The 15,684-nt window shown below is 37.5% G+C and overlaps 1 long non-coding RNA gene across 1 annotated transcript in view; it reads right to left on the minus strand.

Annotated features, from left to right (window-relative positions):
* LOC148190388 (uncharacterized) overlaps window positions 1–11,267 on the minus strand; it is a 97,376-nt gene extending 86,109 nt beyond the window's left edge. The window contains exon 1 of the long non-coding RNA XR_015777444.1: window positions 10,836–11,267. This is a non-coding gene — a long non-coding RNA (uncharacterized LOC148190388). The remainder of the gene's footprint in view (window positions 1–10,835) is intronic.
* Between the last annotated feature and the right edge of the window lie 4,417 nt (window positions 11,268–15,684).

Raw genomic sequence — 15,684 nt, forward strand, 5'->3', positions numbered from 1 at the left:
GGTAGCTTTTTTCTGCAAAAGCAACCTGAGAGTGAGCTCACATTTAGCAACTCAATATTAACTCTGATAATTTATACCATGCCTCATTTCATTTCTCTCACACACACACACAAAAAAAATATTCTGACTGCAGCAGCTTCATTTTAACGTCATCTACCTCCAAGCCTCCATCATTCCCTCACTCACCCACACAGGTGAGCCACTGACCCCTAGATCCCCTTATTTTATGTAAATAACTTCTGATCAACGGGGTGATTACTGTTTGCTATTCATGAAGCTGTGTTGCATGGGAGACATGGTAGTCATAAGGAGTTCAAAATGATGCATTCTGAGCACTTGAAATGCTCATAAGATAAGCAGGCAGTTCAGTATTTCTAGGTTTAAAACAGGCATGCTGCTCTATGATGATAGGTCATAAAACAAGAAGAAAAACTTTAGGAAATATTAATATTTCTATTAATCGAAGCAATTTAAGGAGCATCATCATAAAAGATCCAGTGTGCATGACTCAGGGGGATCCATGGGCAGAAATGGGATATGAAATATCAAGCAAGTTTCCTTTAGTGTCTAATCACCTGAAAATAGGAATTGTCATGTTTTTGTTACCATATGAGCCATGCTGCACCGCCATGTCTCTACAGTAGCCTAGACTGGGGATATCAATAGAGGACCAGTTCAATTTTCTCCTCAGCCACCATAGCTAGCAGCCCCTCTGCAACAAGCAGCGCTGGAAAAACACTGAGGGTTTTTTGTAAAAACTCCATCAATTAGTGTGTTTACTGGTTTTAAATCACCAGGTAGGTTTGTTTTTGAGAGGAAGAGACATCCAGATAAAAACCCGCTAAAAACCTCCTGAAAGTCAGGGGCTGGTTGCACCAACAGGACTTACACCTAGTCTTCAGCCAAGTCGGTTGTAACTTGGCATTTTAAATCCGACCACGTAGTTATACCTGTTGCTCCATCTAGGCTTAAGCCTTCTTCTCACTAAGACTAGGCGTAAATCTAATGTCCTAGTCAGGAGCAAGTGTATAGTCAAAATCTGTTCTGTTTCTATGGTAACACATTACAGTAACAGTTTGGCACAATGGCGCATCTCAAATATAGACAATGAGCGGGCATTTAGACATGAGAGTTATTACGGAAAGAAGCAATTTATTGCATGTACAAACATGAGGAGCTGATAAAGAGGTTTTGATTCTGTTTGAGAAATCTCCTTGAAAGCATTGAAGAGCTGTCACTGGACTTGCAGTTTGTGTTTGACCGCAAGGCAGCATTGTCACCCGCTTTGCAGCTGCTAACAGCACTTCATTTTTATGCAAACAGTACTTTGAGAAATACAGTTGGAGATATGATTTGTGTCCATAAGCTCACTGTTTGTCGGGTCATCCGCAGGGTGTCACTGGCAGTGAGCCGTCACCTTGGGCAGTATGCCCATCTACCCAGTGAAGCGGAGTCAGCTGTGATGAAACTGTGATTTCGCCTCCAGCATTCCTGACATCGATGGGACTCATACAGATCCAGGCACCAAGTGAACATGAATATCGTTATGTCAGCCGTAAGCAATACCATTCTATTAATGTGGAGATTGCTTGTGATGCCAATTATAGCATCTTTAATTTGGTAGTATGGTGGGCTGGATTTACCCACAATGCATGCATCCTTCAGGAGAGTGCCTTGCATCAGGACTTTGAGGCTGGAGGAATAGTGGCAACCCACTGAAACGCTGGCTGATGACACCAATCAGAGCTCTGAGGACTGAACTAGAATGGCAGTATAACACCATCGACACTGCCACTGGCTTGGTTGTTGAGCATACATCTAAGTCCTTAAGCGCAGGTAAGTTATGTGCATAGATGAAAAACTATTTCCCTTGTATAGAAACTACAGCCTAATTAGCCTATTTCTTTTATTCATCATACGAAAACTTCATTAATTCCCTTTATGTTGTCTGTAATCTGAATTATTCATGTCATGCCTAAAACTGTCTGCAAATTTGTGGTGAATAACTGAACAAATTTGTAATTATGTAGATATATAAGTTGGAAAATGCAAGATTATGCTAAAGAAATATATGAAATATAAAGGTAATTCAATTAAGTGAAAAGGAGGTTACAAATAAAGTAAACAAAACCAAAATGAATGGATTTAAGTCCTAAGATCGGTGCATATCTTGCCAGCTCTGCCATGAATGTTTCAGCACCATGGATAGCGTCACTGGCCGAAGGGGTCAAAGCAGTGGGCAGAGAGCAGATGACGCTCTCCATGGTGCTGACTCATTGATCAGGACAGATCACCGCATAAAGCAGAGCTGACCATTCACTTATTTTCTTTAAAATCATCGCCTCATGTTAACTTTTAATATGAAAGAGACAAAGATAGAGAAAATAGATTAAATAATTAAACAAACATATCACCACTCAGTGAGAAATTTGGACATGACAGTACACAAATCATTTGATTTATATTTTTCTAGGTTTCACTGCCCTCACAGAGAGATGCAGATGCACCCTGAACAACTCTGGGCTAGCAGTGTGCACTATCCTCCACAATATCTGTATCACCAAGAGGATCCATCTTCCCAGGCAACACTATCAGCCAGTGCACAAGGAAGGTGTGCATGCTGCGGTCCCTGCAGTGCATGAGGACGTCGATGGAAGACTTGTCCACACATTATTAATACCCGAAAAGCTCAAACAGATTACTCCAACTGTTTACAAAAAACTTAATCACCTCCTTGGTGTTGAAATATTTCCAATGTATTTCTTCAGTTCAAAGTTATTTCAATCCCGTCCAAATGTCTGCTTGTTATAAACATACATAAAAAAAATTAATTAAATAAAAATAATGTAAAATAATAACTGTAAACATTTTACTTTCTACAATCAATTGTGGTTGTTGATTATATTTTCATTATTATTATAATGTCAGTGGATTGTGGTTAATTATTAGTTAGCTGCCACGAGACATCTGTGCAGGAGCGGCATTGGTCAAGTCTGCTAATCAAATAGCGAGCTGGCTCTCCAGCTCCACGTTGACTGTTTCTAATTTTGATGTTCCGTAAAATTGCTATTTCTTTTTTTTCTTTCTTCTTTATTTATTTTCTTTTCTCTTCTGTATGGAGCTATACAGGTAAGGGTAGAGGGTCAAAATATGTATTTGGCTTCTTACAACATGTGTGATGGACATTTCAGTTGTGTGTGTTCAAACTCAAATAGTACTTGTTGCTCTTTAAAGAAATAGTTTCATGGGTTTTCTTTCAGTGTTCCTCATGAATGTGGAATGAATTTAGGACCAGCAAGAGCTTCAAACTTCCAAACCACAGTAAGCTGTTTTTTAAAGTTTTGAAGACTTTGAAGTAAGCGACAGGATGATGCTGCAGGCTGAATTCCTGATTGACTTGTTATCATTCAGAGGTTATTGTATAGGGCTTAATGTGGTCTCAGGCTGGCTTGTAATTTATGTTTGTTGAAAGCTTAGGTAGTCATGCCTTTTCTCATGGTCTCAAAATGACAGTTTGACAGTTAAAGTACTGCATTCATTCATAAAAAAAAGAGAAATTACCTGAAATACTTTTTATGTCATGGCACAAATGTCTACATTTTCCTGAGGTCCTCCATCTTTAGGATGACCCTGGCCATTCTACTGTTACTTGTTTTATTACAATTTAGAAAGCAGCTGATATATTATACAGCAACGCCTTACAAACATATGGTATCAACTATAGTAAGTGGAAAGCGTCCAATCGTAAACAGGCCTTTATCATGTGTGTTTCCTACCAAAAATTGAAATTTTGTATTTCCCTCATACTGTGAAGCGCTTGTCTCACTACATATCTTCAATAAAACTGCAGCTAAAGCCAGCATCAACATTCTGCTTTAGTTTCAACTTTCCTCTTACTGTAATGAAGTCGGATCATGGTGTTTTATATCTCAAAGCCGTAAGAGAGCCCATTTCAAAGGCCTTGATTTATTCTACTGTTGTTTTCTGTCTTTTCAAGACGATCAATAGACGCTATCAGGTAAACAGATATTACTGGCATGTGTCTAAACTGAATTATAAGGGTTTTGTGGCTCATTGATTTCAGAAACATGGCATTTTGAATAATGTTGAAGAATTTAAATTATCTCATTTTCTCTTTGAAACAAGTCTTTGTGTGTAACAGTACATAAAATTCTATTTTACTTTACTTCAGTATGGATTATAGAGTCCTACCTCCTTACAACACAAAGCATGCATAACTAAACATTTCCTTTTTAAGATTATTTTTGTGGGATTTTACCCTTCATTGACAGGACAGTATAGATTGACAGGAAACGGGGAAGAGAGAGAAGGGGAATGACACACAGCTAAGGGCCTCAGGCTGGACTTGAAACTGGGCCACTGCAGAAGTCTTTTGAGGCACACACTCTACCAGGTGAGCTAGAGGTCACCCCAACTTTTATTGTGATTATGTTCTCTTGATAAACGCTACAACCACATGGGTTCTGCCTTCCACAGCGTGAAAGATGTAAAAAGCTTTGGATAAAAGTTTTACATTTTGCCTCTCATTCACTAATTGACAAACTCACTCACACATCAACGGCAACAAGCTGCCATGCAAAGTACTGGCCTGGCCTTCAGGAGGATTTTATCAGATAATAACAGTAGAGATGAGGGAGAGAGAGATGCAACAAATGTCCCAATGACATCTACATTTGTGGTTTTGAGGAAAAATCTCTTTCAGGACGCACAGACGTGCGATAGATTACATGTGTACAGAACAGATCAACACAATAAAATAATGGTAATACATATCAAGCAATGATATGTAGAGGGAGACACAGAGAAAGAAAGATTCCCATCAGTTTCAGCTGAAACTGGTGCTTAGTACTAATAAGTGAACATTGGCATTCTCATATACTTCACCAAGACAGTGACCTGTACACCTGCATTATATTATGTGTCTCAAGATCATATTCAACCTCAGTGGTACCACTTTGGTTTCATCTGGGTTTTCTTCACATTTTCCTGACACATCCAAATTTCAGCTGAAGTATGTATTGGTTTTGAAGCAGCGGCCTGCCCCCTTTGCATAATGGAATTGGCAAGTTATTGATGCACTATTTTTACTTTTAAGTACACATTCAATATTCTGGTCGCATTATACAATTTCTGTTACTTTGTGAGCTGCAAGGATTTACTTCTGCCTCATTTTGAGATTTTCGGTGCATGCTCATAGGCATCATTGGCTTTAATGAAATATGGGCCGGAGTTCTTTGTGTAGGCAGTGGGAGAAAGTTTCCAATTTATAACGATTCCACACTGATGCATATTTCCTTATAATAGTCAGAGAGAAAAGTACAGAAATGGAAAAGACAGCAGAAGATAACTCAGATTAAAACCACTACAACTTCGGCCTTATTTGAGGGTAAAGGCACGTAAATGCGATTTACCCACCACTCAAAATCTGAAACGCTGCTTGCTTACACACATCAACCCCAGAACATTTCTACATAGTTTACAGGGTTACTTGTGCTCTCTTGCACCCATTCTTGTTTTTTTCCCACATGTTATTCCCTGTGAGCACAGAGCAGCTGCCCACATGATGGAGTTAAAAACAAACCCTCTGCATTTGAGCTGCCAACAAACCATGTAGGCCTTAGCCTTATTGTTGGTTTGAAATCAGAACTTTTTCATCAGGAAGTTTTGTGCTCATTTCGGAAGGCGTCATTTTGTAACATTACAACTGATACATGTTAATTTAGCTCTAAATTTAGCTCTTGCTTCCTTAGCAAACGGCAGCTCACCTAAAAGTTGTTTGCTGTGGCTTGATCGCAAGTTGTCATCTGTCACTTTCATTCAGTGTTTATGGCCTGTTAGTACGCAGTTAGCCTTTGCTGTAATTTTACACTTAAATGCCCAGTTAGTTACTGTAATTTGCATAGTATATCAGACATAGTGCAGATGTTAGAAGTGTACACCTTTACAGCCACTTACCATATATTTTGACGTATTAGCAGTTGTGCTGCTATGGTTATATAACTAATGCAGCGCCTATAAAAGGATATGTGAAATCAGGGCTGATTTTTGGTATGAATGTTTTATCATAGCTGTTTATGCATTTTTTTCTCCAATTCAATGATTGAAATAATTCATTACTTTTGAAATATCTAACTAAAAATATGAATTTACTTAAAAACAAGTAATCAACAAGAGAGATAAAACAATTCTGTAGCTGAAAGATACAAATACTTTTTCCAATATATGGGAAATAAAAACAACAATTTAGTCCTCCAATGCACATTTTTCACAACTCAGCGTTTTCCAGAAATTCATTTATTTGTGGTGGCCCGCCACAATATTGGCATTTGCTCGACACACATTGATTATTATTTTTAACTGGGACGCATATTTGGAGGACTGTTGGAATATAAATACTAAGTTCGTTTTTTTGGACTCAGGGGAGCATAGAACATTGATTTGGTGTGTTAAGGGCGTGATCATCTTTTTTTAGCTGCCTCAGACTTTACATTAAAAATTTAAAAGAGTCTGAAAGTGCCACAACTTTTCATATCTCAGTAACGGAGGGTGGCAGCAACTCGGGACCAAGGCTGCCATGTTTTGCATCCCCAAAGAAGCTGGTGGGGACCTTGATTCTGACACAATTTGACATTCAGAAAAAAAGTATTAAACTAAAAATGCCAAATTATTTTCAGGCCTACATGTCTCGCAAACAGCAGGTCCCAGTGATTAAGGGCCTCAGCATCAAATTTCTTACCTCTGATGTGTGTTTCACCTATACTGCCTTTGACCCCCAATGGGGTAGCGTGCCATAGTTTGAGAAACACTGGTTTAACGGTAAAGGCTCATTACTAACAGTGCTAATCCAAATACTACATGATGGTAAATTCATAATTATTGTGTTATGTGTTGACCCTGTCTAGCCACTACTTTAAAACCTATTTTTAGATTTTTGAGCCTTAATGGTCTACTGGATGTGACACTGTAATATACTCTATAATGTACAGCACAGCATTTGACTATTTATGAACTGAAGATAACAAATTGTGTTTTGTATATTGCTTGACTTCTCATAGGAGATGATTTAAATGTTTTCAACTATCTCAAAATGAAATTGTGCAGCTGGAATACAAAACTACAGGTTCACCATAACCAAGCTCTGCCTCCCGCTTCATCTGCAGGACAGACACAAAGGTGCTGACGCATCTTAATGCCTCCTTTGCTCTTCTTTTCAGGTCAGTCATTATCATATCGAATTTGCATCAACTTCTCACTGTCCCAGAGCAGGAGCAGCAACTTTCTTACCATTCCACACATGATCTCTGACAAGCAAATCCTTGCATTAATCTCTGCCCACTATCTCAGAAGTGTCGTCACTCTGCCTTTATCCCCATGAACTTTTAGTGTATACCATTTATGAGTGATAAGATTCATATATGTTATTGATAAAACTACATTTAATTATTATTATTTAATTATTTAATTATACATTTTTTTCATGTTATTTTGTGTGAGAGAGACATGTGTAACGTGTGATTATTGCAGATGTAATTCACATATTTCTTATGCAGAGTGACTTACACATCCTGAGGATATAATCATATCTAAAAATAAACATCCATAAATCTGCTTACAAATCATAAAAAAGGCTCCTTCAAACTCCAGACGCTGACTGAGAATAATTACATTTTAAAAGTTACTTCAGCATCAAAGTGATCTAGTGATAGTTCTCTGTACATCCATGGGTACACTGAAAACAGGAACTGCTAATAGCTAATTCTGCATAATTTTTAATGGGGCCTTAAAAAACCCTGACTTAGTCGGACCATAATCCCCTGTCACTCATTCCTGCATGGCCTTCCCCTATAGTTGCATTGGGCAAATTTATATCCAGTGTATTCTCCTTACTGTTTACTAGTTTGTTTAACACTGCGTTCATTAAATGCATGTCTTATTCCCCATATCCACCTGTCTTTTTTGTAGACCGATATATTGTCAGATGGATATTGGCTCACACAGTATGTTAGGAGATAACAGAATGTGAATAGAAAATGCAGTGTTTCTGAGTGTTTTAATGTATAGTTTTAATTACCTTTTTTTCTTAATTCAAAATGTTATATGTAAAAGTTTTTATGTTAACCAATTATAATTGAGATAATCTATTATCATTGCGTGTCAGTTGTAAGTCATCTTTCATTAAGTTTATTTTTGAACTATTCATATATTGTCACAATAATAGCCAAGTGTAAGGGCTCATTGTCAAGACTGCCAAATGTTTATCTTGAGTAATGTGTAAAAAAAGGACGGAGCATTAATTTGTTAAGCCCAACCATCAGTTTTAAAAAAAATGGAGGAAAGACAACTTGTTCTTGCTCCTTACTGAAACTCATTGCATATTATGCACCTCAGAGGGACAGTAGTGAGGCAGGTTTTTGATTGGCTGAATGTAGCCACTGCTAATAGTTGTGTTGCATTTACAAATGCTGCAACTGGAGTTGCAAGTTTTGTAGCTATTAAAATGTCCAATAGTATCACCACTTTATTAGTTTTTCCAGATCTGTTGGCTGCCAAGTTCAAAGTTTCTTTATTGTCCTTGCGGGGTAATAGGTTTGCAGCTAGGATTCAAAGCATTCAGAGCGGGCAGATACACTGATTTGCCATTAATTTCGGGGGCAAGAGCCACATATATATCACCACATGGCTATACACACACACACACACACACACACACAAACAAATCAAGGAAGATCGATAAGACATAGAAGTGATGAATGTAAATCAGGCTTACATAAGATCACATTGTGAACATAACTGTCCATACAGGTATTTATGTGTCAATTAGGAAAGCTACTGTGGCTTTTGTCCTGTAGGCTGACATTGTTGTTTGTTTCTCAGCTGACAATTACATGGTTGCTGCCACTGACTGACAGATTTCACTAGATTTAAACAGCTTTCCCAGCCCTCACCGTTACATGTTAACGGTGCACCGGCACACTGAAATGAAGCGGACCCACTAATGCAGACAACAACAACAGGACATAATTTACAGTGTGGTGCAGTAGGGGGTTCTACAGCACCCAGGTCAGAACTACAAGTTAACATATTAAGCAATCAGTGTGCATTAGCAATCTACAGACAACAGCCAAATACTAAACACAGTTTAACATGTAAATGGAAGCAGGGACAAAGCAGATGTTACACTGCTTGGGCTTCATAAAAGGCAGTCTGAGGAAAACAGTTCAAACTCTGACCTATGGGGATTATTTGGGCACTCAAAAAGGGTAGTAGCCTGCCTTAACTTGTTGTAGGTTGTATATGTCTGAAAGCCGGGCTTAACACACCTTGAAATCTGTGTTGGACTTTTTTCATCATGAAAGTAGCACTGGCTTCAAAACATAGTTTATTATCAAGAATAAAGTCCAAGTATTTAAAACTATCCACCAACTCCATACCAGCACCTTTAATAGTGGTTAATACAGGTTTAGGAGAATTAGAACTGATTATCATGTCTTTTGTTTGAGACAGTTGTAAGAAGGACTCATCACACCAAGATACAAATTCATCAACTACAGGCCCATGCTCCTCACCTTCAAGAGGACTTATGATCACAGAATCAACTGAAAATGTGTCTCTTTGTATGCTTGTCATTTATTCCCCTTACATTTAACATTTAACACCTGTTGCCAAATATCACCTATTTACCTTTCGTCGCCATATGGAGGCAGTACTCATGACTTGAGGTTATGTACTGCAAAAGAGCAGTTGACTCACAGAATTGCTCTCCAACAATGGAGGCTGAAAGCTAAAATTATACCACGCCAACAAGATGCATCACACAAGCTTTGGGATGATGTTATAATTCCCATGGCTGCCAGTTTGGAAATGCTAATAGTGGTAGAGTACATTTTAAATGATGTGTCATGCAATGGAATCTTCATTTTGACTAATCGTGCATTTGCAAATGCAGAAATGAAAAAATATTGAATTTTAATGTCCTATATTATGTTCACACAAATGACATTTCAGTTTAATTAATGGATTTCTATTTGACATAATCAATCCTGGATGATTTTAGTAGTTACTGCTAAACAGCTATATCACCAGTATAAACCAATATTTAGTGTACTGTAAAATAGGAACCCTTTATACTGGTACAATATTGTTTAATTGTAGTATTTAACTTTTTTTTCACTGCATCACTGGGCAAAATTAAAGATAAATTACTTGTAAAAGAGAAAGGGGTGGATAACGGACAGTAAAAAGCCTTTTCCAGTCTCTATCCAGTCCAGTCTTGTTCCAGGAGGACAGACAGTTAGCCCTCATTAATTCTCTAAAATGGCCTAAGGCTAATTTCCTAAAATTATTGATAAAATTAATTCATTTCTAAATCTTTTGCTCTACTCTTTTTACTCTCTGATTAGTTTAATAATTGTAGACAGAAGCTTACAAGCTAGCTATCTTATCGTGGGTGTTTTTCATAATGGGCTGCAATGTACCTATTTTCTCTGACAGAGACTTTGGGAAAAGCACAGACACAAAAGGAAGACAGCACAGCAAAGTCTAAGCAAAGTTTGCCATGAATCTGTCCACTCAGATGGTGGTTTTACGAGGATTATAAAAGTAACCAAGCCTCCACAACTTAATCCAAACAAATCACAAACGAAACTATTTTTGTGACCATGATCAACAATCAAAATGCTGGTCAACAAGCAAGTCAAACCAAGCTGTTTCAACACAGTCACGCTGAGTAACACTATAGCCAGCACTGAAAATCACCACAGCGAGTTCACAGCAAAACAATACAATGCAAAATGTTAAAATAAGAAAGTACTCACGTTTAGCTGTCACTGTCAAAGATGTCGCCACACGAGTTCAGGCGGAGCTACCACAACTTCTCCAATGCATATCTCCAGCCTTCACTGTCAATCCGCTCCATTTATCTGACAGTGGAAATCCTTCTGATTCCGATATAATAACTTGTATGCAGTTTTCCTCTTTTTGTTTTCAAACAGGGAAAAACTTCTGAAGAAGTGTCTTAGCTGTCTGTGGTGGTAGTAGCAGCATGCCAACGCAGTTATCCTGATTTTGGCTAGCAGCAGGTGTCGCTGTCATTGTGCCGGTTGTTGTCCTGTTTACCTTTTTCCTTCCCAAGTTGTAAACAGAGCGTTTAACTAATGTCGCACGGCTCCTTTCAACTTCAAACTTCCCAAACTACTGTCAACAGGCTCTTCACGGGCTGAGGACGTCAGGTATTTACAAACAGGTGAATGGATTATGACATCCAAGATGGCGTATTTTCTTCCTCGCTGTAACTGCTGCTCCGCTGCTCATTGACGCCGGTAACGGCCGGAAGCCAGACTGCAACAGTCTATGCTTTTAAATCGGCATGTTGTTATGGATGTTTATTGTATTTAGAAATTCCAGCAGATTTTTTTTCCCCCAATTTATACATTCGTGATATATTTATATGTAAGTGCTTCTTCGACTATCGTCATTTTTGTGTACCTGCCACAAATAAGAAAAAGGGAACACATTTCTATTATTTTGACACACTTATTTCACATCAAAACGAACATATTATATATGTGATGTGATGTTTTATATATTTATATATGTATGTATATATATATATATATATATATATATATATATATATATATATATATATATATATATATATATATATATATATATGCCTGTTTGTTTTTTGTTTTTGCTATTTCCTGCCACATTTTCGACATTCTGATCTAGCCTATTATTAACTTCAAATACAAATGAGACAAAAATACCCAATTTAATAGTAATTTATCATGTGTTGTATGATAAAAGGCCTATTTTTTTTATTTATGTATTCATTCATCCATTCAATCATTCATAATAATTCATAACTCTCATTTCCACCACCTTGTACAAAATGTAAATTCATGAAGTTTTTGTTTTGTTTTGGGTTTTTTTTAGAGTCTGTGTACTTATGACCACAATAGTTATGTGACAGGAGGATAGTTTAGTCAAGCAGGGAAACTAAGAAAAAGAAAGTAAGAAACTAAGAAAAAAAGAAATCCAGGTAATTCTTTGTAAAATAATGAATATGTTTGTTGCCTGTCATTTACAAACAACTCATGTTTTCTTTGAATACAAATAATGAGAAAACAGCTTTTTATATTGTATTTTTTATGTATATTCAAAGCCAACACCAAAATAGACATTAGCAAGTTAATTTGTCATTTCTGGAACAGTTGTTTTCATCACTTTTTTGGGGGGGGGGGTGGAACAGACTGCTGCTAATGGATGTGGTAATATTACTGAAAATATTTTAACAATACATTTCTCTAAAAGATATGCTATATTTTTTTTTAAAGTTTCCAAACCAAAATGCATAAAAGCTGAAGAATGGCCAAATGTGTCACATGTGGCCAAAAAAAAGGACTGGGTCATGTTAAACATTTTTCTTAATTTTATTATGTCAAAGATTTTTATCCATACAGTGAACATGTTGTGATTAATGTTTGAAATACAATGCTAGTGTGGTTTAGTCAAATTGGCACAATGGCCTTCACCAAGTATCTTCAACTTTTTTACAGGCCAAGGACCCTGTCCCTTCAAAGAGATGCAGCAGAGACCACCTACTACATATATTGTATAAAATCACATTGCATATTGACCAGGGCAGATGGAGGTATTCCTGCAGCAGGCCATCAGCCTCAGGCTGCAGTCTTTTTTTTTTCTTTTTTTTTTAAAGAATATTTTTTTGGGAATTTTTGCCTTTTTTTTTAGATAGGACAGATCAACAGTGTGAAAGGGGTGAAAAAGGGGATGACATGCAGCAGGGTCGTGAGCTGGACTCAAACCCATGGCCGCTGCGGCAAGGACAGTGCCATCATTCATGGGGTGCCTGCTTTATTCACTCAGCCACCGAATGCCCTGAGGCTGCAGTCTTGACATGTATTTGCATTTTGGGTAGATGAAGGAGGAAACTTTCACATAGAGAAGTTGTTACGAAATGCAAAATATGTTGAATTTTATGTTAATGTGTATTTTCAGAGATATTTATTTTTTTACTTTTTGGAAAGAAAAAAACATTTAAAAAACTGACAAAGAATAATTGCAGTAACTCTGAGGATGCCCTAGGGGTCAGAGACCCCCTGTTGACCAGACGGCGCCTATACAACAGCTTAAAAAAACAATAACAATGATGAAACAGATGTGACAGAAGAAGCCAGAGACTTTCAGTGGATCTCTACACAAACTGAGAAAAGGGAAACAATGGAAGAAGCTTAAATTGACAAAACGAAATACATATAGATTCAAACATTTAAAAAAAAAAAAAAAACTTGGTGTCCCATGTACAAAGGCTATATGTTTTTGCGGCAGTGGCAGCGATCTGTATCTCCCTCTCTCTTTCCCCCCCTTTCACCGTTATCTGTCCAAAGCTGAAAATAATAATAAAAATATGACTAACTCTAACTGTAGGCAATCTTCTTCATCTCTGTTAGACTAATCACAATAAGGACTCTGCTTGTGATTATCATGTCTCAACAAAAGAAGCAAAATAAAAGAATATTAAAGTTAAGACCTTGGAAATACACTGGCAGAGCACACCTTGAGCGCGTGAAAGGATAACAATTAAAATGTTACACATCAGAAAGAAACATCATTCAACAATGTAGACATTAGCTGTAGGAGTGTGAGTCTACATTTCTTATAGTCATCCTTGTTTTGTCTGACAGTTTCTTTAAAGTTGGTGCATTTTCCAGAGGCTCAAAAGTTAATTTTCTTCCAAAGGTCGCTCAAGGTAAACACCTCCCAAAACACTATTGTTCCTGTGGTCAAACAAATGAATACCTGATTCAAATGTGTCATGCATCAGAGGCGATTTAGCGGTTCTAGAGATAGGGGTGTATTTTCTCCCTCTGAACAGAAGCAATAAAAAGTTTAATTTGCCATAAAACTATAAACAAACGATGTGGGCATCCACAAAAGAAGTCATATATTCAGTTCAGCCTCAGAGAGGACAAGTATGAGGTTATTGGTGCACACTCCCATATGGCCAGTTGACAACTTGGAATGCATAATTTATACTTTTATTTTGTATTTTAGTATCTACCATGTCATTATTTAAATGCAATAAATAGTAATTGTTTGGACTCATCTGTGGTTTATGATATTGTCATGCATTAGCTGAGAATACTATACGTTTGAAAAGGCACTACGACAAAACCACTTTAAAGGCAATCAGAACGGCAAAACACAATCAATTCAGATTTTTCCCACAAGTCTAATGCCCATGTTGCCCCCTCTCTTTGGTTCCTTTAAGTTGCAGCGCAGCTCAGACTCAGAAGTTACATTAAAATGCAATAATTGAAGAATCTCCCAGGTGACCGGCACTGCAGAGGAAGCACTCTCAGTGTTATCCCAGCCCACATCCTGTTGTGATAATGTTTCAGACCTTGGCAGGGACAACACACACCAGGCACTGGGGAGGAGAGGGCAGAGGAGGTGAAGAAGCTGAACGACGAGACTGAGTCGTGAGGCTGTTGCTGAAGGAACAATTGAAGACAATTAATTATTTTTCTGTTTGATGATTTGTCCTTCATATACTGCATCCTTTGCTTTCCTCTGTAAGCTTCATCATTCATGGTTAAGCTAACATTATGGAGGAGAGTAGAGATGTACCAGTGGCTGGCTCAAGGTCCCTGAAAGATGAAAATTGCAGCTTTAAAGCTGTTGTGTTTCAGTGAAAATCCTTGATATGTTTTCTGTAAAAGGATAACAGCAGGAAAGCAGTTCTTAAAAGCCGAATATAAATCCAATTGCTGCTACAGTGCATGGTTTCAGTTTTCACCTTTTTTGGCTACCTCATGCATACACATACTGTTTACTCATAGTTATGTCATAATTGTGCACCCTAATGACAAGATGATAACATTTTAGCTGTTTGGGGCTGAACACTCTCTCCATCTTTCAACGCAGAGAATGTTTTGGACCCACTTGCCTCTGCATGCACAATTACTTGTACAGCATAATAATATAATTTTCCTGATTTTTAAGCATAGAAATGAAAGGCCTCAGGTAAGTAAGAGTGCACATAAACGCATACTGTCCATACTGTCATGCATCCATAGGCAACACCAATAAACAAAGAGATAGAATATGCCACTTTTCTCTCTAGCATGCATGATTATCTGGATAAGACATGTAAAGAATGGCCTCCATAGCAATTTCTATAGTATAAGGGGAGACTTGAGCCTTTCCGTCCACCTTTTATTCAGTTCACAGAGGAGCACTGTAGGCAAACCCTCCAGCTAATGATCTCAGATTTGAGAAGCATGACCCTAATGATTCACTAATGCAGTCTCTGCACCGAGTATAGCATTACTACATACAGTAGCTCTCACTCATTGTGTAAAATAGCTAATATAATACAGTACTGAGAGTACTTTGGCTATGCAGACAGACATATCAGGTTAATGCCACAGTGAATGGGGGTTGAAGTGAAGCTAATGGTGCAGTATGCTGCAGACTATGTATTAATTAATGTGAAAAAAAACATTGTTCATTTGCATTAGATGCAAACTGAAAAAAATAAATGTTCAAAATACTGAAATATTTTCATTTAACACAGCTTTAAAGTAACACAGACCCAATATGAGATACCTTAAATTAATGCTTTATTTTATAATGATA

Source organism: Plectropomus leopardus, chromosome 1, assembly GCF_026936395.1.
Source record: "Plectropomus leopardus strain MGB_pleo_1.0 chromosome 1, ASM2693639v1, whole genome shotgun sequence".
Lineage (NCBI taxonomy): Eukaryota > Metazoa > Chordata > Actinopteri > Perciformes > Serranidae > Plectropomus > Plectropomus leopardus.